A 24,938-nucleotide genomic window follows, 5' to 3' on the forward strand; every position below is an offset into this window, starting at 1 on the left:
GCATCTTCTTGTATTATTATTATATATTTCCATATAGTTTTTGTTTGTTTGTTTGTTTGTTTTTCTAGAAGCACTATGCTTTCATGGGCAAATTGGTTCAACTGAATTCATAAAATCAGGGTTGTACTTCTAGTCTTTCATCCTACCTTAAATTGGGTGAGAACTACCACTTTGGTAAAAGTCTTAGAGACCGATGAAATGTGCTATGCATTAATGATGTTACAGCATTATTGCAAAGTGCTAAGTTCTCCTCTGATCTAAAGCCTAAGATGTCTTCATTTTATTTTGGTTTTATTTGACTCCTATATCATAGCAGGAATTCAAAAATTAATATAAAATTCAGAGTGTGATTGTACTATAATACAAAATTTTCCTGTACCTGTATTGTGGTATTATGAAATCTCATTCTCATCTCTCTATTGACCTATTTTTATGTTCATTTCATGTTGTAAAACATTTTTTATTTTTTGTAAATACCATTAAGTTTTAAGAGTTCTTGGATTTGGTTGGACTGTGTATAAATATCATACTCTCTACACACACTGTTTAAATACTTTTGCTCAGTGAAGAAATCGTGGCATCTGAAGTTATGGGTCATTCTTTTTCCCAAATTTATTGAACATTTTGGAGCCAGAAGCTTGCTTCTGTAGTTCACACAGACATTGGCATTTAATTCATTATTCTGTGAAAAATGCTTTGTAATTCTGGAATAGTTCAGTGTGCTATATAAACTTCATGATTATTATTTTTGCCATATAGGACTCAGATCTCAGATACATGCTCAAGTTACCAATGTTTAATAGCTTTCTACTGTTGAGTGAAGCTATGACATCTGTCTGCAGTATGAGCTAAGTGTTACATTCATTTCAGACTTAGTCTTCAAAAAGAGCGGTTTCAGTAAATCTATAACTGTGGGACATGTCTGTAGATTAAGACAGGTAGCTTCATAATACTTTAAGCCTCAGATAAAATAAACACAACACAAGTAAATGCACTACTAGTGATGATATTTTATGGGAAGGGGATGTTGTAACATATTGCAAAGATATACAAGCTAGTTGATGTTTGGCACCCATTCAAGATTAGTAGACCTATTTGTGCTTACCCTAAACAAAAATTAAAATATATGATTTTTGATGCCTAATATTTTACTTGATCCTTATTCCACTAATATTAGATATGTGATATTCTCAGTTCTTTAATTTGCCAGAATACATTAGATTTTCTTTTAACCTGTGGCTTGAAATTTTTCCAATTATCCTTGGCTTGTGTAGATGTTTTCTGATAATCCATGTGTTCATGTGTTATGTCATGCATTATAGTCTCTGATGATACCATGGATCATAGGGACTGGAGCACCTCTCCTCAGAGAGAACTGGGATTATTCAGCCTGGATAAGGAGAGGCTGTGGGTCATCTCATCAATGTACACTTGAAGGGAGGGTGCAGAGAGGACTCAGCTAGGCACAAACTGTAACACAGGAGGTCTGTGTTAACACTTCTTTACTGTGCAGATGACTGGGCACTGACACAGATTGCCCAAAGAGGTTGTGGAGTCTTCTTCCTTGGAGATTTTCAAAAGCGATCTGGATATGGTCTTAGGCAACCTGCTCTAATTGTCCCTGCTTGAGCAGGGAGGTTGGACCACATGGCCTCCACGAGTCCATTCCAACCTCAACCATTCTGTGATATGTTAGAGATCTAAGCTGTTGTCTGGGTCAATAACACATTACTTATTTAGCTTTATTCTATTGCTACAATCTTCTTTTTGTTGCCAGCTTTCAGACTTTAGCTGTTCCATATATTTCTTGGTGATAAGTAATGGTGTAGTGATAAATAAGTATCCTTCAGAGTTTAATATTTATGAAGGAAACTTGTTTACCAGTCTTCTGTCCAGTGAAGTTCCATACAGACCAAGTAGCATCAGCACCATATCTTTCTGTGAAAACAAGATGAGATTTTTTAATTCAATCTGCAGACTTTACCTGAACAAGTTTCCCATACCATTTTCCCTTCATACTCCTGGATGTTGTAACTCTAAGAACCACAAGCTACAATTCATGTGTCATTATTCCCAATTCAACAGAGCCTCTGAAGATCTCAGGCACTTGTGACCTACAAATTAGAGTGGTGCACCCTTCTGACAGTGAAGGCTAAGTGCAGTTGTGTTATATTAACAGACATCAATTGTAGGATGTGATTATTGTGATTACCCTTTTGGCATTTGACTAAACCTGGACTAATGTGTGTGTATTTTGTCTCCCCAGGACTGGAAAGATGCTGAAAACCAGGAGCAACCCCGCAGAGGGTCAGCAAGAAGAGAAGGAGACTGGAGCACATCATATAAGGAGAAGCTGAGAAAGCTAGTTTTGTTAGGCCCAGAGAACATAACATTAACCAGGGAATCTAATTGCTGTCCTTAGCTATCTGATGGATCAATTAGATATCAGACTGTTGTTGGAATTATGTAACAATAGGATGAGAGGTAATTTAATCTCATAAAGATAAATTTCAGTTATTTTTAAGAAAAAAAATCTCCAGATTTAAGGAGTCAAGCATCAAAACAAGTTGTACAGTCTTGGAATACACTCTTGAAGGTGTTCACAACTCAGCTGAAAAAGGTCCTGAAGAACCTGATCTAGTTTCAGAGTTCAGCTTTGAGAAGAGGTTCAGTGAGATAACTTATAGAGGACTATTCCAACCTAAGCTGCAATTCTGTCGTATGAGTGTCTCAGTTATCTTTTAAACTCTCATATGCCAGAGGAAGGTTTGTACAATTCCATATAATACTTTTTTGATCTACCTTACAGGGCAAAGAATTACTTGTACATGTCAAAGATTCCAGAGCCCCCCAGCATGCTATGTATTCCAGCAGTTTATCTGAGACTGAAACTGAAGTCCATAGCACCTTCTTTTTTCAGAGACCCTTTTACTATTTCCCTTTGTGCTGTATTGCCACCACATTAGTAAGTTCATCTGATCCAAGGCAAACATACTTGAAGTTCTGATCTGGAGAGTCATGTGACTCTCCTAACCATTTTATTGAGTGAAAGCTAAGGAAAGAACAGAGTAGCAGCTCCACATGCTGGAAGCTGGGGATTAGAGAAGAAAAACAACGTCATAGAGGATATAGAATTCTTTCTCAGTTGCTACCAGTTGAAATTCTTCCCCAGGTTCCCAAATCTACTGATCACAGCAGCACCAATCCTCACCCTGAGTCATCAGGTGAGCCCCTGAAAATAAGCTTTAGTCAATAGGTACAATTACAGATCTGTGCTCTGCTGTATGTGGTTACCACTAAAAGATGTTCTTTTAACCATCACAAAAACAATGATGGCAATAGTCCTACTTTTCTTATCCGCAGGTGCTGTGTGGATATCTTCATTAATCAAGAGTTTGGATAATGTGGAAAAAAGGGCAATGTAACTAGGGAATGTAAGCAAAGCTCACAAAACACTTCAAAAATTCTTTCAAAAGAACTTCTGAATAGGTAAAAAGCCAACAAGAAACCAAAGATACAAGGCAGGTCTTGAAAGCTTGAAAACTCTGTTCTAAAGAAAAAACACCTTTCTTATGATATCTGAACTATTTGCTTTGTGAATGCATATGTATCACAAATGAGAACTTAGACAAATATACTTCATTAATTAAATATTTTATTCTTATGTAATTGTCCTTAGTAACAATGTCAAGGTAAGCAAACTGAATTCTATCTTTCAGGAAAGCTGTCTGTTATTTCCACAAGGTGAGTGGCTGGTATTAAGTATCCTGAGTATCTGTTTCAAAGGGAACTTTGAAACAGAATTTTAGCCAGTACAATACATTTGCAGATCTAGACAAATTAATAAAAAAGGCTTCAATGCTATTTCATGCTCTGATTTCCCTAAGCTTATTAATGTGTTTTGATCTTTGTAATAGCATCCCTGATGGAATCCAGGAGTCTGCCTGTTTTCCACTGAATTGTCTTTAACATCACAGAGGATGTCCCCACACTTCTATTTTTCCACCCTCCTGTCTAAGCTTCTAACACGTGTAGTGAGAAATATCTCCTTTAATATTTTCTGCTGCTTAATTCAGTGATTCCTTGCTCAGCCACATCAGGTGATCAGAAATACCTCAGTTACCTCCATTACAGACTTGAAAAACTGAATTGGCAATTATTTACCTTAGGAAGCTCCAGTGGATTGAAAAATCATAAAAATTTAGTGATTTTTCCACTGTTAATTGTGCCCAAGGTATGAGAATTCCTCTTTTAGGATTTATTTCAGCATAGAGACCAAAGAGGGAAGGAAACGCGATGACATGTTATGTTTAAAACTGATTCTACAACCTAAGTATAGAATCACAAAATCATAGAATGGCTTGGGTTGGAAGGGACCTTAAAGCCCATCTAATTCCAACATCCCTGCCATGGTCAGGAATACCACCCACTAGATCAGGTTGCCCAGGGCCTCATCTAACCTGGTCTTGAACACCTCTAGGGATGGGGCATCCACAGCTTCTCTGGGCAACCAGTGCCTCACCACCTCACAGTGAAGAATTTCCTCCTAACTCTAATCTACACCTTTGTATTTAGGTTAAAACCATTCCCCCTTGTCCTGTCATTATCTGACAGCAAAAAGTTCCTCTCCGTCTATTTTAAAAGTCCCCTGGAAAAGCTGCATTGGAAAAAAAATGGAAAAGCTGTATTGGAAAGCTGCAATAAGATCTCCCAGAGCCTTCTCTTCTTCAGGCTGAACATGCCCAGCTCTCTCAGTCTTTCTTCATAGTAGAGGTGCTCCAGTCCTCTGATCAACTTTGTGGCCCTCCTCTGGACCTGTTCTAACAGATCCACATCCTTGTGAGTAGGGCCCAAGATTTGGATGCAGTACTCCAAGTGGGGCCTCACAAGAGCAGAGTAGAAGGGAAGAATCATCTCCCTCAAACTGCTGGACACTCTTCTGTGCCATTGGCATGCTGTTGGCCTTCTGGGCTGTAAGCATGTACTGCTGGCTCATGTCAAGCTGTTGGTCTCCTAGGACTCCCAAGTCCTTCTTTTCAGGGTTGCTGTCAATGAGTTCTCCCAGTCTGTATTCATGTCTGGGATTGCCCTGACACCAGGTGAAGCACCTTGTACTTAGACTGGTTGAAATTCATAAGTTCAAGTAGAGGTCAAATAGAAGTTTTGTTGTTCTTGTTATTTTCAAAACACATATCAGCCGCAATAACAATATTGTTATTTGGAAGAACAGATGGACATCTAGCAATATTTTCATTGGAAAAACAAACTCTTTTCTCTCTCCCTCTCTCTCTCTTTTTCTCATTTAAGATAGATGATCCTTAGAGACTACTGACTTTGTCTACACTGGATCCAGGATGTACCGTGCAATTCAGATAACTGATCAAAATGCCCTAGTTTATTCTTGAAAGTGAGTTGAAAGCTCTAATTTTGCAGGTAATTTTTGTGCTTGATTGTGAACATAATATTTGAAAATAAGCGTCTTAATGTATGTCTAGTGATTTGAATTAGTCATTAATATTAAGTGGCACTTTGTCAAGTAGCTATGAGCTATGAACTGTGAAAGCTAGAGAGTAGCAGCTACTTTATTAAATGAATAACAAAAAGTTGTATCCTAAGTGAAAACCCTTCACTTTTCATGAAATATAAAGTCTGATGAATCAACATACCTTTCCTGGTTTAAAGGCAGAGATCCAAACTGATTTTTACAGTTAAAAAATCTGACACAGGAAAGCAGAGTCCAGTTTGTATTTGAAAACTTGTAGCAAAATGGTCTGATGAGTTTTACTAAACCATTCCTTTATAACTCTACACGAGATTCATGTTAAAAAAGAGCAATTGCAGCTCAGAGAATTTAAAAAATAAAAATAGAAATATATTCTATATGCCAAAATCATTAAATTTAACTTAGACACTTCTCTGAGAAAGGTCAGAAGGAAATATATTTATGAATGTATAACAGAATATAACCTTTATTATAGTATCTTTTAAAATTATTCCTTGTTCATCAATTTAAGCTTAAAATAATGGTACCTCTGCTTCTCTTCACTAACATAATGTCTATGCAAGCATTTTACAGTGGAATGCAGATGTTTCTGAACAATTATGCTGGCATGTATTAATAATAACTGTGGTCCACAAAGTGGTGGATAGTCATTAGATGTGTATTTAAAACCTAGTTGTAACCCTCTATGAAAGTACTTTTTATGTAATACACAGATACAAGAATGGGGTCTAAATAATTTCAGTGTTTTTTAATGTCTATTTCAGATGAACACAAGCAGCAAGATAGCTTTCCTGTAAAAAAAACAAAACTCCTTATCTTAATAGACTTAAACTAGGGGCAGTTATATCATGATCAGGGATTACTGAATCTTGAGGTTTCTGTTTTCTTAGATCAACTGCCATATAATCTTAAAGTTATATTTTCTTTTGCCTTTCCATGCCTCAAACTTTGTCTGGTTTTAGAGCAAGACCTGTTTTCAGGCTTTCTTTAATTAGTGATTTTTTGATGATATCTTACTGGTTAAGATAAAGGCCCTGATCTTGGCTAAAATCTCTGAATCAAGTATGCAGTTTGGAAGAACTAAAATTGAAAATTTCTGCATATTCATAGATATGTAAAAAAATATATATAATGTTATTTGCTTGTGTCATAGGTATTATGGAATTGAAAAACATTAAATACTATAAAATAATATATTATGAAATTTGTTTCTTAGGGGACAATTTCAGACTTAGGGTCTAATTCTCTATACAATTTTATGATTGTTACAGTATATGAGAATTATTTCTGCCACACTCAGTCACAGCATTGAAAGTAAGAAAATGGATTCTTCATTTGAGACATTAGCTGTAGTGAAAACAAAAGAGCTCTCTCTCTCTTTTTTTTTCTTTTAAAACCATCTAACATAACTTTAATAAAAAACTGAGAAAACAAAAACAAAAACAAACAATAGTTGCATTCCATGTTTGTTGCTTTGCTGCCAAACACTTCATTTGCAGCTTAAGCATTTAGTAATTTATTTGTATAATTTATATATTGGGCAGTTAGGCATTTAGCGGTATAAGAAATAGAGAACTGTAATCATTCTTCTAGTATATTTTGCAAATTCTGACAATCCATTGTTTGGGAACTTTCTGTGCTAGCAGTTTTTTTATCAATTAGTTATGTACAATTTACAAAATAAGCTGTTTGAATGCCTACCAGTCTGTTAAACTAAAAATCTTGTTATGAGGAAGAAGAATATACTTCGTATGCAAAGCCAAAAATTTATTGCTAGTTTAATTAAAGTCTTAATAGTCTCATCAAAGAATTATTATTAGTCCAGTTACAATGATGCCAACATTTATAGTTCAGTTCATATTTAGTTAAAATGATATATAAACAAGCTTACTGATATCTATTCCTGTCTCTGGTATTATGCTCACTCACATCAAGCTGATGTCTTTGTACAGGTAGGTGGATTGCTGTGTATGGGTGAATCAACCCCAGGTGATTTGCCTGCAGCAAAGTGATTCTAATTTTCATGTATTCTTTCTCACTCAAGGACTGCTTGGGTCTTGGTAGACTATTCATGTCTACCAATATGTTCTATGTCTCATGCTCTACATGCTCTTTCTTCATTTCTCTGCAGTGTTTTTGTTAACATTTGTTTTTTTTTTTTTTTTTTTTTTTTTTTTTTTTTTTTGTATGCTTTGTTCTTTTATAGCTTCTAAAACTAGTTTAATCCAGCTTCCAAGGTTGCATTCCTTTGAATTGACCATTGGTGGGCCTTACTACCATCCATTACAGGATACATCAAGAGGCCATATTTCAAAGGCCTCTGCTATCCTCCAATGACTTTTCTCATCTGTGAAGTATTGTATTCCAGGGTCATAGATTCTACAGAATTCTACAGAAAAAAATATTTTTGTTATAATTATAAATTATAATAATAAATGTTACAATTATAAATTATAATTGTTATTAGTTACAAAACCATATATAATCCATAGCGTTACATCACACTATTATACAAAAATAAGCAAAAGTGTGTAATAGGTACCTGGTTTTTATATTAATTTTTTTGAAACCTAAAGAAATTCCCAGGTAGGACAAGACTAATCCTAGGTCTTCAGGTGTAGCGGTCACTGATGAGCCTATCCCATATTACTTAATCTAATTACTCTTGGAACTCATTTATATTTCAGCTCTCCACTCTGTTCTGTAGTGTTGAATTCCACAATTTAATTGCATATCGTGAAATCAGACCTTTTGTTTTCATTCTACTTTTGCACTTTCTATATGCTGACATAGGTAAACTAAAACTAAGAGGACTAATAGTTAACAAGTGATTCCACAAAAAAATCATTATAAAATTTATTTATTTATATGTGTATAAACATAATTTTGTCCAAATTAAAAAATAAAACATAACAAACAACTATCCTATTAAATGCATTTCAGAAACCTTTTATGTCTAATTGTTTTGCCTCTTTTTCCTGTATATTTATTACTTTATCTTTTTTGATAAAACTGTACAAAACAAACAAACAAAAACTATATGCAGGTTGTGGATATGCCATGCATTTATACAGAGGTATTGCAATGTTTTCTGCTTTGTTTTCAATATTTTTTCTGACTATTCTTAGCTTCTTTGTGTTTTAGTCAATGCTTAACACCAACCTGCAGCTTATAGAGAATGTATTTTCTCTTTGTCTCTTCATACTTCTGTTGGTTTTAACTAGGTTTTAAAATCAGCAATTATATTTCTAACAGGGAGTCCTCAGAATATTTCTGTCCATGAGGCTTTTGAGACCTCTTTCCTGAGAGTCAGTCATTAATTTATTCAGCGTTCCTGTGTTTGAATAGTTAGATTTATTTTTGTGTGCATCATCTTTTATTTAATGACATTAACTAGACTAACCTGAACACTTTTACATCATCAGGAAACTTTATTGCTTCACTGTTTACCCCTTTGCCAAGATCACTCATAAGTATGTGAAGCAGCATAGTCATGAATCTTCTTGGGCAACCCTTTTTCTGATCTAAATACTAAACAGCAGTTTTATTTGTTTCCTGACAGTTATTAATTCAAAAGGACTTTATCCTTCTCATACAATGGTTTAATTTCCTTAAGAGTTTTTAGGGGAAAATAACTTCTTGAAAGCTTTTTGAAAAATTGAATTTTTTTTATTAATTAAAACATATTTGTCCACCTGCTCTTTAAGTAATAAATTATGCAGCAAGATTACCCTTTTCTTAGGGAAACAGTCCCCAGTTTGTACTTTGTGTATGTATCTTCTGGTTCTGTTCCTTATTATCTTTCAACTATCTGCTTGGTATGGAGGTCAGCATTCAAGGCCTATCATACAATGGATCTCTCCTAGGAGAATTTTATCAGATAGTGCTACATTTGCTGCTTGCCAGTATGGAGGCTGACTTAAGTGATAAGCTATACACTGCACGCAGAAGTTCAGCAATTTCACATCTGAGTTATTTTAGAGCTCTTGAGTGAATACCATCTGCTCCTGGCAGTTTGTTATTGTGCAGCTTGTTCTAAATCCACTTCTATTGACAAACCAGTTGGAGACATTTCTTCAGTCCCCCCTTCTGTAATGAATGACTCTGTTACGGAAACTTCACCTCCAGGCCTCGTGTGATCTTGCCTTCCATGAATGCTTCCTATACATTCTGGTAAGGTGATCCTATTATATTACTAGCAATTCAGATCAATCTATAGAGTGATATGGCTGTTGCTGAGGACCTGCTACTCCATATCAGTCCCATGGACTGATCACCCACCTGGCATGTATTAGGTAGATGCATTACCTTCCAGTTTAGTTTTATTTGGATTAATCCAATTCTTGCACTCCATGACTGCTACTCAGCATGGAACAATGGATGATGAAAAAAGTTCACATTCACTAAAATTTGCCAGTGGGGTATGTAGCTGATGTTGTACATTTACATACAGTAAACTTTATTTGCTGGGGTAAATTAAACAAAATGAGAGAGAATGACAGTGAGAGAGAGGAAAAAGGGAAAGAAGTAACTTAATTCAGTGGATGTCTGGGGAAAAAAGTCGAGATCTGAAGGCAAACATACTCCCTGAGAAACACAGTCCCCCATTAATACTTTTCCAATGGCAACTATATAGTCTTCATCAGTACAAGTTCAAACTCCCTATTGTTTTGTTGTTGATGTTTCTGCTTATGATGGCACAAATGATGACTGAATCACATTTTTGTCAGGGACAGAGATGCATGCTGACTGGGTCTTAAAATTTGTGCATCCATTTTATTGGGTAATGTAAATTAAATGAAAACCCTAATGCAAAAGCTACAACTCAAGGATAAAAAATGGAAAGAAGAGAAGAAAGGTTGAATCTCATGCCAGTACCAGTCGCTTCCCCTGAGAACTGGCCATAAGAGTAATGTTGGGATTTGCAGGTTAAAAGACCATAATAATAACAGCATTAGAGTCACAAGGAAAACATACTTACCCCACAGGTTCTGGAAAATATTGCCACAATAGCTTGGCTGAAAGTGTAGAGAGAGGCAGAGGAAAGGCAGGCTACCAAGCTGCAGACGGAAGTGGTACAAGGGCACTAAAGGAACAGAACTCACCAGGACCATGGATGGCATAGAGAAACTGCACTTGTGATCCAAACTGCAACTTGCAGTCCATGTCCAGCATTTCTGTCTTTAACCAATACCCTGACTCTGCTTCTGAAAAAAACATTACAAGCAAGACATTGTTTGATACGTGATATTGTCATTTTTTATTTAACTTATTATACTTAGCAGTATTTTTATTTTCCCATTTAGAAATAACTTTTCTTTTAAGGATGTCTTTCTACTCCTCTTAGCATTTTACTTTTGTAATAAGCACTTTTAGTTTTTTATTATTTCAAAAACTTTTCCAATATCTGACACATATTTACTTATGTTTTGAATAGTCATCTTGTAGTATATAAATATTTTGTCTTTTCATGAAACAATTTTCATTTCCTTTTAATACACCTTTACTTTGTTTGTGGTTTCCTTTTTAAAAGTTAAAGATACATGACTGTCCTAGGTTTTTCTCCATTATGAATTGGAGTATGATGAAACAAATGGTGTAGTAGTGTACAGTATTCAGAAAGACATGCACAGAGGTACAATTAGTTTCCAGTTCCCATTGGAAAGTCAGTGAGAGCTTGTTGGTTCTATCCACCTCCTACTCCAGCCTCGGGAATCACCTGCCTCGTGTTTAAGCAGCATGGCACACAAGCTGTGAAGCATATTATAGTCCTTCCTACCTAGACATAAGGCTGAATTAGATCACTTAATTTCTGCTTACTCTTTTATAATTTGATTTACCATAATTCACACAAAGCATTTTCAGAGCCTTGATGTATAGTTTCCAAACAGAAATGTGCTTTATTTGTAAACATTGGGAATGACACACTGTGAACCCAGAAAAGCTGTTCAAAGGGAGTAAGTCTTTTAAAATTTAATTATTTTTCTATAATTTTTGAAACAGAAACTAACTCATAAGGACTGAAATAAAAAAAAGGCCATTTCATACTTGAGAGGCTCCAAAATGTGGTACTGTCTCTTTCTCTGCCCATTAAGCAGTTTAGGTTAGTGCATATCCGACAGATGCATCTTTCTTGGTATCTCCCTTGGGTTTTCTGACATTAGAGGACACAGTGCTCGGTACATTGCTCACCAGCTGGAATTACTGCTAATAAAGAGACACCAAGGAGGTATAGTGTCATTCTTTAAAAATATTTGGTGAAAAGTGCATAACTCAGTATGACTTTTTTTTTTTTTTTTTTGTAAAGTCATTTGGGTAGGAAAGACGATACAAGTAGTGGATTTTTCTTGACTTTTGTGCATTTGTGGATTTGTTTCTGTCTGCCTTACTTGTATTTCTATCAGAGTGGTAAATTAAGTAAGCAAGAAAGTAAGACTCTTAATTTCTAATAAACAGTCTACAGATGAGCTAGCAAAGCAGAAGAAATGTAATACATGTAAACCTCCAAGAAAAGTAGCTCTCTTTTCTTTCTTCCTTTTCTTTTTCAGTTAGGCAATGCTGGTCTTGAGACCTGTCAATTTTTTGCATTGATAGAGCATCGCAGGAGCAAACCATGAGGGAAGCATAGGTATTGACCCAATCTAAAAAGTGGTGAGTGTCCTTGAATGCTTTTCTTTGGCTAGGTAATTGAATAAAGTTGTACAGTGTACCCACAGAGGGGATGGATGTGGTTTTCTTGTTATATTCCAACACAGCAAAGATAGCAAAACTTTTTATCTGCTTCTTAATTACTTCAGGTTCTTTGATCTTTTAAGTTTATTTTGTTCGGTAGCACTTTATAGAAAGATGAGTAGATGTTAGACTGACACTTCATTTAGCTGGGAACAGACAAAAGCTATTTGAATGTAGAACACTATAAAAATATGAATGCAATTTCACTTAACAGTAGCTGTTATCATCTTTGGCAAAGTGGAACTCCTATTTTCTAAATTGTTAATTTCTCCCACGTCACCTACTGACCATATTCAATGCTGCTCTGTTTGTCCTGGAGAGCTGTGAATCATATTTTACACTATGCTGCTCAACCATTTCTTAGTGATGGTTCTAATCATGCCAGGAATAATAGTAAATGAGTAGAATATCTGATCTAAAACAGGCAAGCTAATAAACCCAATGAAGTATTTAAATTCTTTCTGTTGAAATAATACTTAAAGGATTCTAATAGAAAAATCTAATATAGAGAGATTGATGTGGCTAATCACTATTGCTTTTTATTCTGTAGCTCACTGGATGATGCATTTTGTGCCATCTCCCAGTACTATTTTGTATTCTTTATCCCTGTGTGTTGTCCAGTGTTTCCAGTAGCAACTGAACAAACACAGTCTGTTAAAATTGATTGAAACTGATTATACTATATTTTTTTAAATCTGGATGTTTCTTAACATTAAAGATGGTTTGCAGATCTCTTTGCAGATGCAATGACATACAGCTAGCACAGTGTCATCTGCAAGAGAAATGTAGCATTAATAAACTAAATGAATATTCTATATGGTATTTCCTATGAGTGAGCTTCAGAGAGTAATGGCATTTATATTGCCTTATTCATAGCCTTCCTATAGTGTGAATCAGGTGGGAAATCTCAGAAGAGGAAGCTGTTAGGATTTTCAGTATTTCTAGCATTAGACTGAAATTCTGTGATAATTGATTTTTTCTCTCCTTTTGAATGCCATTAAAAGAGAAAAGAGCTTTTGATCAAAGACAGAAAGGGCAAGAAAGAATGTGTGTGTTGGGAGGGAAATTTGTGAGTCAGTCTCTTTACAGTTTTCAGAGAGGCTTTGACTCAACTTTAAGTGAAAGTCTCAGGTATTCTATTTTTTAGTATCAAATTGTCTCTTTATGAAATTACTTTTTAAAAATAAATCTGCACAATATATAAAGAATGTACTTGTAATAATGTCTGCAAGCTCAAGAGGGGTGAACTGCAAAACTTAAGATGACACCGCCAGATGTTAAACCTCTGAGAGGAGCTGCAAAGATGTCCAGGAGAAGCAACAAGACTGACCATGAAATCTGACAGGTACCATTGGCTCCATAAAAAGACTTTTACACTCTGGTTTGATTTATGCTAAGTTTCTTTGATTTTTTCTTTTGAAAACTAATGTAATCTCAAATTGGATGGGTAAAACATATGTTAGCAGGTGTGATTTCCAACAGCAGGTGACAATGCTGTTTTCATGTGAAAGATAATTTTCATCTGCAACCTGCATACCTGGAGATGTGTCCACTGCACAGCTTCAGCTGGTATCCTGGAAAGTCATAATCTCATAAACATTTCTTGTACCTGAGCTATGTATCTCTTCAATCATTATAAATAGCTTTAATTTTGCAAATGGTTGCCTTAGGGTGTTACCAGAATTGAATTTCACACCCAGAAGCTGAAGTTGAGCTACATCTAGAATGGAGAGCTCTGCTACTCAACATCAGTTAGTAAGGTTCACACCTCCTTTATATTCTGAGTTTCCTGAAGAAAGTCTCTCATTATCATTTCTTGCTAGAAATCTTTGTGGGTTAAATTTACTTCACAGAACATCATAGGACATTTTACTCTTGCTCCTTCAGGCTTAGTAATTCATTCTTACTGAAAAAAAAAAGTGTCTTTCTTAGAGCGATTAAGACATACTATGGTTGCTAGACATCCAGTATATAAAAGTTGGCTGTGAATTGTCCATCTCAAAACGTAGAGCATTTGAACATACACTCTCAACGCTCAAGTAGCTTTTTACTTTACCACTCAGAAAACTTGGTCATAACTAAACTTCCATAAATCTACAGTGACAGGCATTTTTATTCTTCTTTAAATGTCACCAGAAAAGATTCCATGTTTGAAGAGTACTTCAAAAAGGGAAAAAAGCACATTCTTAGGAGCATACCAATCCTCTTGCGCTAAAACCTGTTAAAACAGGCATTTTCTAGTTGAGCTTATGAATGAATCATGTCAGAGTCCAAATCCTTTGCCTTTCTTGTAATTTAAACAGTTTATAAATTATTTGAAAAACTGATCTTATTTTACTCATTTACTAAGAAACCTCTGATTCTGATTTTACTTGTCTCATGCTTGCTAATATATTTGATTGATACTGTTTTTTACTATCAGAATTTTAGGAAGATGCTCTTTTCTTCTTGTAGGCACATAAATTATGATAGTAATTTTTGTTAACATTATTATAAATGTGCTATTACAGTGATGTTAAAGGATGAACAGTTAAAGGGTCTGCAAAGGTCAGTTTTCTTCTTTGCATTAACAACTAAAATTTACCTATTCTCTTTGCAATCCCACTTTATCTTCTTCAGTTTGTCGTACATAAAGGCTGAGATTACTGTATAGTTTTATGTTCAGTAAGAAGAAATGACAGCACTAGAAGACTATATTTCCAAAATACACTCCTTCCAAAAAAAAAAAAAAAAAAGAAAAAGAAAAGAAGAAAAGGAAAAGGAAAAAAAAGGAAAAAGATTTTTTGGTGGTGGTGGTGGTGTTTTTATTTTATTTTATTTTATTTTTTTTTTGAACATAGAATAAGCTGATTGGCTGAAAGATAGTTCCTCTATCTTGTGCAGGTCTGAGATAAGTTCCCCTTGTATTATACAGCTCTATACAGTTTTACTGTTAGATGTATGTATCCTGATGCATGTCTTTCTCCTGTAACAAGAAATACTAATTTTTAATCAGCTGAGACTTTGAAGGTTTGTATTAGAAAATACACTTTCTTCCCATAAAACAACATTATTTACAGGGCTTTGTACTGAACTAAAGTTTCCACACTATTGCCTCCAAAAGGGCTCTTTACCATGGCAACATCCCCACAGAAAGCAGCTGTGCCAAAACCACTTCCCATTAATAAAACAGAGAATTACATGAACTTGCTGTTCACAACCTTTGTCACAAAAATGTTGTCTCACAATATTAATGTATGATCTAGTCTCAAAAATTTAGTAGTGTAGCATTCTGTTTTCACCTTTACACATTTTAAGTGACTGGTTAGCTATTTCATTCCTTTTATTGTTGATGGCCTTACTCATTTGAGGGAAAAGGTGTAGTTGCTAGTCAAAAGATAAAATGATGAAAGGTTAAGGCAATAAAACATATTACTATAGTTCTTGGTAGAGAAAATTACTTACCTATAATTGTTGTTCAGTGAAGAAGTAAAACATCTGAACATCCGTTTCTTAATGGCTTTCCTTGACAGTGACCTGGTGTCTCAGTTCCAAAAAAAACCAAAACACTGGGCAGATTTTCTGATAGATTCTGTCACTCTGCTTAACCCAAGTGGCTTTTTAAAGTCTAGCCTGTGAAAGGATTCTTGAGAGTTTGAGGGAACTGTTAGAAATTATACAGTCTTTAAGGCAAGAGGAATGTATTATTGGTATGCAGCATTTTCATTTTTCACTCATCTTTATAATGTTTAGGACTTAATTTTGCCTGACAATATTCTGATAAACCACCTGCCACTTCAACGCACAGCTATGTCTGTCATTGCAGGAGATGGACATCTGACAGTTCATCCTTACATGTTTTTATTCCCTTCAGTTCTACATCTGCTTAGTGAATGGTGGCTGACTGCTCTCATGGAAAAGTAGCCAACAGATTCCTTTTTCTTTATTTTCCTTTCTGAAACTTTGCTAAGTTTTAATCTTGTCCAAACAGAGAGCCTAGCAGCACTTTTTTTTTTTTTTTTTTCCCCCAATTGTTCTTCTAGATGCAGTTCTTTGAATCCCTACTCATCCAAGAAAGGACAGGTTAGAAATCAGGTGAGGTTTGTTGTCCTTGGTAACCTGAACATTTTGTACCTCTGTCCACTGCATGTGCAGCTGGAAGGAAGGAAGGTAGCTTTGTGCAGGTCACACAACACACTAAGTGATTTTAAAGGTACATTTGTTTACTTGATGCACAGTTTGCATCATATTTAGCGTAAAATTATCTGCATAGTGTGAGCATTGGAATGGAAAACTGGGAAACTTTGTTTTCAGAAAAATTACATTGCACATACACATCTGCTGGCAGGACCAAGCTGTTCATGGGATTTCTATTACAAACTAGAAAAAGATACAGATGAATTACTATAACCTGCAGTTTTTTTGTGACCATTTTCCTTCAACAATCCATGAACTACCTAAGTCAAGAGTAACTAGCTTTATTCTGAGAGCAAAATTATTGCATATCTTCTTCCTTAGATTTGTTTATTCTGATTGGATTAGGAAAATCTAGTGCTTGCTTTCAGAGCAGGTTATACTCAAGCCCTGCTAGTGCTGGCTGTAAAGCTTGCTTCTGGGCTGCTTTTTGATCTCTATTCTGTATGAACTAGCTCAGCTTGCAGCCAGTAGTGACTTACTATGGAAATTGATAAAACATAGTTTGGGTACATATTTTATGGTTGTACAAATCTGTGGTGTTTCAAGGATTTATCATGTGATATGATGAAAGAGATTGTCTCCCAGGTAGAGAAAGCTGTAAGATTGGATAAATTTTCAGCCTCATGCAATAAACCCTGTAAGACACTATAATCAGTGCCTGTAATTTAGTGAAGAACTCTTCAGAATATAAGTGTTAGTATATTCTGATGTGGGATAACTGCTTCTTTGAGGGTGATGAGCATTGGCTCTGAAATGTCAGCAGGTAGCTGCACTATGGGAATCAGATGGCAGCTATGAGGACCAGATTTGTCAGCAATACAGATCAGTCACTATTGAGAATCAGATCAGAAAAAAAAGAAAATCTGAAATTATAGAAAGCCTAAACATTAAAAACTATATAATGTTTCATAAGTTCTTTTCATGACACACACATGGATTAATAAGAAAATCACAGGGAATTCTTCTTTATGGTTAAAACCAAACCAGTTTATATTATTCATTTTAAAATTGTCTAGCAGAAGTAGCCTGGCTTGATGTCCAATACCAATATGGAAAGCTCCAAATAAATGTCCTGTTTCTACGATTTTTATACTCTACTTTAGATATTCATTTTATAATCATTTTTTAATCAGTGGTTAACACGAGAGAGTGTAATTATTATTGGTGGCAGAGATCGCTTTTAACAAAATTACATCCTTACTTATTATCATATTACCATAGTTACATTATTATTACAGAATAACCTTTACTTAATTACTAGCCACAAGCAATTATGGAAAATGATTTGAAAATTCTAATTTAGTGAAAATATCTTACTTTCATTTATGAACAACAAAATGTCATCATGGTCAGGTAATAAGATAATTTGCATATATCAATGTGCACTTAATGTAATTCATAACAATTCTTTAGGCCAGAATATTCATTCCTCCTGTTACTGCGAAAATGAATGAACACAATAAATAAGTCAACCTCAGGAAAACTAACTAACTAAATAAAATCTGGTTCTCTTGACTGTTGGCTGTTAAATCTACTTTTTATACCATACTGTAATGATGGTTATAGCAATGCACAACACATTGGAGCATAGCTTTGAATTTGTTTTTCTTGAAGACTTGTTACAAACTGAAAATTTTCTCTGAAGCTCCAAAGGTCTTTAAAATCTGGACTTTATAAAGGTTTGTCTCTAATAGTTGCACATTACTATTTAAGAAATCCCATTTTCAGCTTCGTTTTGGTAAGAGTCTTTTCAATATTATTTTTTATTTTTATTTTTTTTTTCCTGCAGAAAGGTAAAAGAAATTATTTTGTGTTGCATTATTTCAGTTTATGCAATTGTTGAGACATCTAAGAATAGAATAGGAAATGATCAAGCAGCTGTAGTACTGGGATTAGATCAATATACAATAGCTAAGAATATACAAAAAGAGGTTGTTCCAAAAATTCTAAACGTTTAACAGGAAATAGATAAGAAAGGCCTATCAAACAGTGGGATTAAAGGAAAAGTTTAGAGAAAGCTAGGAAACCAATTACCAAAATAACTATATATAAAGAAAGGCTGAAAAAGCAATGACAGGTTCCATACACAGGTTCACACACTGTACATTTGCAGATGTTCGTAATTGCCACATTGAACAGCTTTACAATACTCAATACCAGGGAGCAAGAAGGAATAGATTCAGGAGAAAAAATAGTAACTATCCTAGAAAAAGCCATAGAGATTTAGGAGAGAAAGTCCCTTATGCTGTGCAAAGGAAATAAAAAAAAATAACTTAAGCACCCTCAGTAAGTTTGCAGACGACACCAAGTTGGGGAGGAGTGTAGATCTGCCAAAGGGTAGAAAGGGGACTTGGACAGGATGGGTCGATGGGCAGAGGCCAATGGGATAAGGTTGAACATGGCTAAGTGCCGGGTCCTGCACTTTGGCCACAAAAACTCCATGCAGAGCTACAGGCTTAGGGCAGAGTAGCTGGAAAGTTGTGCAGAGGAAAAGGATCTGGGGGTGTTAATCATTGCTTGCCTGAACGTGAGCTGGCAGTGTGCCCAGGTGGCCAAGAAGGCCAACAGCTCCCTGCCTTGTGTCAGGAATAGCGTGGTCAGCAGGACCTGAGAGGTGATCAACCCCTTGTACCCAGCTCTGGTGAGGCCACACCTCGAGTACTGTCTTCAGTTTTGGGCCCCTCACTGCAAGAAAGACATCGAGGCCTTGGAACCTGAACCCAGTACACTGCAGGCAAAGTCTCACCAGCACTGAGTAGAGAAGTATCACCTCCCTCGACCTGCTGGCAACAATATGCTTAATGCAGATAGTGAATACTATTACCCTTATTAGTAGCAATGGAATGCTGCAGACTCATATTCAGTTTGGTGTTCACCAAGGCTAACACATGAAAGCCTAACAAAACTTAGCTGGGCAAACAGAAATACCAGATCTACTGCATGTAAGAATTTTTGTGGTGTAGTCAGGATATACCAGATGTGTTGCAGGTGCTCAAATAGACCTGAAGTGTGCAAGTCAATATTTTAAACATGTGTTGATAGAAATTTTAAATCCAAAGTAGGTAGTGCTTAATAGATCTCTTAGGAAAGTCATTGACTGCCAGTTCACGAGGAAGGGAGGATCATTTTCTTTTGGTTTTCGTAGCAAAACAAAACAAAACAACACCAGAGAAACAAACACATCTAATCTGCAATAACTGTTATCAAGTATTTAAGCAGTCTTTCATTGCAGCCATCTAATCAATAGGCAGCCTGAATATAGAATGATTGACGTTCTTTAGAGTAAACATGCAGACACTATGCAAAAGGAAGCACTGCCTTGAAATAGTGATATAACATCCAGGACTGATGCTGTGTTACATGTTATCATCTAGATATGACATTATTTCACTTCTCCAAATGTCCCTAAGTGCCATGGTGTTTTCTCCAAGAGTATTAAAACCATATTTGAGGTGATCAGCTATGCTGATCATAGTAGTGGGTATAGTACTGATCATAGTACTTCAGAATAATGGAGATAGATTTCATGCTAGGCTGCAGTTCTGTTTTTGAAGGTGTGGAACAGTAACGCTTAAAAGACTTTAACTGTTTACACTACATTTTGCTTGAACGTTACATACACAAGAAAGCTCTCAAGATTAAATTAACTCTGTGTACATTATAGGAAGAGAAAATATTTGATTAAGTGTCAAAAGTCTTTTAGCCTTAACATGGTCATTGTATAGGTGCACTTAAGGCAATTATATATGTCTATTAGCCCATTTCTGGCTATATTTTTCATAGCATCCTGTTTATGTTTACCACTACTATGTATTTCATCAGATTATTTCTCCTTAAAGTTGCTTAGCTTTCTTTCCACAGTGCTTTCAGCCACTAAGAAACTATCGGTGTGTACAGCAGATATAATTAATTGTTTCCATGTTTTTCCTTGCCAAGGCTGATACTGATTTTTATCATTGTACCATTTTATTCATTCTTTGCAACCTGAGAGACTGCAGTATTGAACACCAAAAATAACTCCTCATTAAAAGCCTCTTTTCCAGCTTCCTTTATTTCATTCATCTTTCAAACCACCGTTTAAATATGTTTAACAATCCTGATCCCCCAAATCATTCTACTATTAAATTATTTTAATTCTGAGATTTACTCTTTAGAAACCTTAGGGAACTGTTCTTGAAGTAAAATACTTTTCACTCAGAAGCAGCAGCATAATTATTTTTTCTTATTCTCATTTTATTTTTTTTGGTGAAATTTCTAACCTTCAATTTTATTCATTATATCAATAGCTTGTAGTATTAATCAGTGATTTTTCTGTCTCAGATTTTAGTAAGTAACTTATGTTAAGAACTTAAAAATGTCTGATTAAATTGCAGGTCCCTGGTTTACCTTACATCTTTTATTCTTAAATCTTTAATTACTTACACAGCAGAAATACTAAAGCCAGAACTGACATCTGTAAATTGTTTCATACAGACCAGACATCCACACAATAGTCTTATCTTACCTAGTGGCAGTAAAACTGTTTTTTAAACATGAATAATTGCCTTGTTACTAGCCAAGAAAATCCTTTTTATATCTAAACAAGCATTGCACATATGGGAATTGGGACAATAGCTGAACACTGGTTATGGCTATTCTTGAATTTTCCCACAATTTTGATAGCTGATAATAAAAACATAGTTCTTCTAGACTCACTAAAGTTATAACATTATTGTAATTTTTAAAATACTTTGTTTCCTTCCTTCACATCATTTGAAAATATTGTTCTATTGGAGTAAATATTACCCAAATAAAAGAGTAGTTATACACAAAATATAAGTATATTTTAAATTAGATCTCCAGTCAAATGTCATTTATTCTATTTTTTAAAATTATTTTACATAACTATTGCATTAAGGCATATGAGAGTTTAAGGTAACACACTACTTATAGTTTATGTTACACAGAGCTACCCCTGGAGCCTAATTGAAAGTAAGTGGAAATTTATTTAAATCCTTACCTTTGCAGTCAAAAATCTATGTTATACAGTCCAAAACAAGCTATAGTCATTTTTCTGTATTTCATTCTTAACTTTTTCAGCATGGATGAAGAAGAAACAATATACTTAGATCGGCAATGAGCATAATTTTTATGATGCACCTGATTTGTTTTTACAAAGTAGTACTTTGTAAAATTCAAGCACATACATTACACAAGTGGCCAAGGCCCAAAAATGCAAAGTTGAATTTTATTTGAATGAGAGATAGCAAAATAAACAGAACATTCTGGACATTATTATTTGTTTATGTCATTGAATTTTTGCTGCAAATAAATCTTAACAGTTCACAGGGCAGGCTGTCGGACAAGGTAGGTTCTGGATGCCAGAAGGTTATTATTGTATTGCATACTCACAGTAACATACAGCCATGAAATACAAGGCATTAGAATATGTCCATTCTTAAGAATATTCAAAAGCTTTTCCTTCTTAATAATAGCACAGAGAGGCATGGAGCCATATGTGCTGTAGCTTGCTGGAGGAGTCTGAAGAATCCAGAACTGACTTTGATCACCAGCCAGGCTGCCAAGAGCTGTCACACAGAGCACCCTCTGCAGTATGGCCTGGCTTGGCATAACCTTTTGGGTGCTACGCTGTCACTTTCTTGGTTAACCACAGAGTTCATGTGTTGTCAAGGTACTGATAGTACCTTCACCTCTCCAGACATCTATATAAAGTCATTGTACAAACACAGAAAAGTAGAATCATAGAAACATAGAATCATTAAGACCTTCAAGATCATCTGGTCCAACCATCACCCTACCACCAATGTCACCCACTAAACCCTAAGCACCATGTCCAACCTTTCCTTAAACACCCACAGGGATGGTGACTCCACCACTTCCCTGGGTAACCCATTCCAGTGCCTGACTACTCTTTCCGAGAAGAAATGTCTCCTAATTTCCAGCCTAAACATTCCCTGGCACAACTTGAAACCATTCCCTCTAGTTCTATCACTAGTTATCTTTGAGAAGAGGCTGACCCCCAGCTCCCCACACCTTCCTTTCAGGTAGTTGTAGAGAACAATAAGGTCTCCCCTGAGCCTCCTCTTCTCCAGACTAAACAACTCCAGTTCCCTCAGCCACTCCTCATAGGACTTATGTTCCAGGGCCTTCGACAGTTCCATAGCCCTTCTCTGGACACACTCCTGGGCCTCAATGTCCTTCTTGTGAGGGGCCAAAACTGAACATAGTACTCAACGTGTAGCCTCACCAGAGCTGAGTACAAGAGGACGATCACCTCCCTGGTCCTGCTGGCCACACTATTCTTGATAGAAACCAGGATGCCACTGGCCTTGACCACCTGGGCACACTGCTGGCTCATGTTAAGGTGAGCATCAATCAGCACCCCCAGATTCTTTTCTTCTGCAAAGCTTTTGATCCACTCCTAGGTCTTAAGTTCTTTCAAGAAAGAAATTTTTGTACTTGGGATGCATTTCATGCTTTTGTCTTTGTATCTTGCTCAAAATCAACTTGTTTAAAAAATCTGAATCACCAGATAGTTTTTTTTATTTGTACTATTCTCTTTCTTCTCTGAACAGAATATGATTTATCCCCCCTCTTCCTGAAACTTTCTAATTTACTTTGTCCTGGGAATAACCTAATTTGTTCAGATAATAAGTATTTGATCAATGGCAGTCTCATTTACTGCTTTCTATTATTTATTTATTTATTTATTTATTTATTGTTTCCTGAACCTGTTTTCTTAAAAAGCCTATATTATAAGTATTATAGGAGAGGCACCATTCTTTTATAGGAATGGTGTCTCATTTTAAGGGCATGATAAAGTGCTCAGGAGGCTACTTTGAGGTTCTTTCTGGTTCATAGAGATCAGTTTACTGCATACATGTTAGCTACTGCAATAAAGCTGAAATGTAAAGCCAATTCAGTTAAAAACCCTTATTGCTTTTCATTTTCCTTGTTTTCTAAAATTGTTCCCTTCCAGACTCTTTCTCTGCTTGAAACTCACTCAAAGAACAATGTTTGAAAATTTGCTAAACCACCATTCATTAACGTGAAAAATGAAAGAATGTACTGGAGTCCTACTTCAAAACAGTTATTATTACTTGTTTTTCCATATTAATAATTGTACCCCTGACTCAAAAATAGTTGAATTTTACAAAATAGTAAAGTGGGGAAAAAAAGGATACATTCTTAAGCAATGAAAACCTGAGTTAAAAATGTTAGACTGTGTCTGAGGTGATTTTTACCAAATGAAATCCTTATCTCCTTCTGTGACATTTCAGTACAATCTTTTCTTCACTAGATGCCTCACAGAAAAAGAGACACCCGATGGTACAGTGGTGTAAAGCATCCAAGTAGAATTGGGGAGCTGCTGTCCAAATGTATTCATGACCTGTTCCAAGCCTTGTTTTGTTTTGTTTTGTTTTGTTTTGTTTTGTTTTGTTTCCTGGTGTTTGGATCTGTCCCATTTGTCCTTTCCCATAGGAGTGGAATGAAATTAGAAAGATCTGCCGTAGATTGATGCCCATGATACTTGGATTTGTGGAGGCCAAGGATAAACTCCCTCTTATAGTTTCAGCAAATCAGGGACCTGAAAAGGAATTTCCCACTTCCTGGATAACTGACTACTGGGCCAATGAGTGATTAGAAAAGATCTTTTGAGGGAAACTTAATCTGATCTGTTTACTCTGAGAATACCATTGAATTGGGCATCATGGATGAAGTAAATGTGGCATCCAGCACACAACAGTATTAGATTTTGCTATAAAAAATTATATGTCATGGTTGAGCCCAATTACACAAAGACATTCATGCATTTCTGAAGTTAGATACAGCTAGATTAGGTTTACGCTGGTGCCAAAGCATCCAGACTGACTTTTAGAAAAGAACAGTTTGATTTCCTTTTAAGTATTGGTTCATGTACTGAACCATTTAGGAAGATTTCCTTGCAAGCTAGAAAGGACGGAAATGGAGAGAAATAAAAACAATAGATGAAACAATTAGTCTAGCTTAATTTCTGTTCATTTTCAAATGAAAACAATCACTGTATTAACAATATAGAATATTGTCTTTCATTTCATTTGGTTCATTTATGCAATCATTATATTCCCTTTGATTATAATAAATAAACATTGAAAAGTACAAAGTACTGTGCAGGAGGAGTGGTTATGCAATTGCCATGCAGGAAGAGGGTCAGGTGGGTTAGGAAAGAAAATGGAATATGAAGAAGGTCCATGGTTAATTATACCAGTTTTGATTTATGTGGAAAAATATATTTTTAATTGACTACTTTTTTTTTCTCAGCCCCTCAAAGACTTTTTAATACTTCACTATGTCAGAAATTGAGACAGAAATCCAATATGTGTGTCACAGACCAAAGAAGTAAAAGGTTTTTGAATTTGGCTTTGTAACTTCATAGTATGAGTAATATTTTCAGATAGAAATAGAGATATTTCAATTTGCAAAGAGCTGATACAGATGCAAGTTTAGTTTCCCAATCACTTTTTAATAGGAAAATTATGATGAATAA

The sequence above is a fragment of the Aythya marila genome, assembly GCF_965140915.1.
Source record: "Aythya marila genome assembly, chromosome: 2".
Lineage (NCBI taxonomy): Eukaryota > Metazoa > Chordata > Aves > Anseriformes > Anatidae > Aythya > Aythya marila.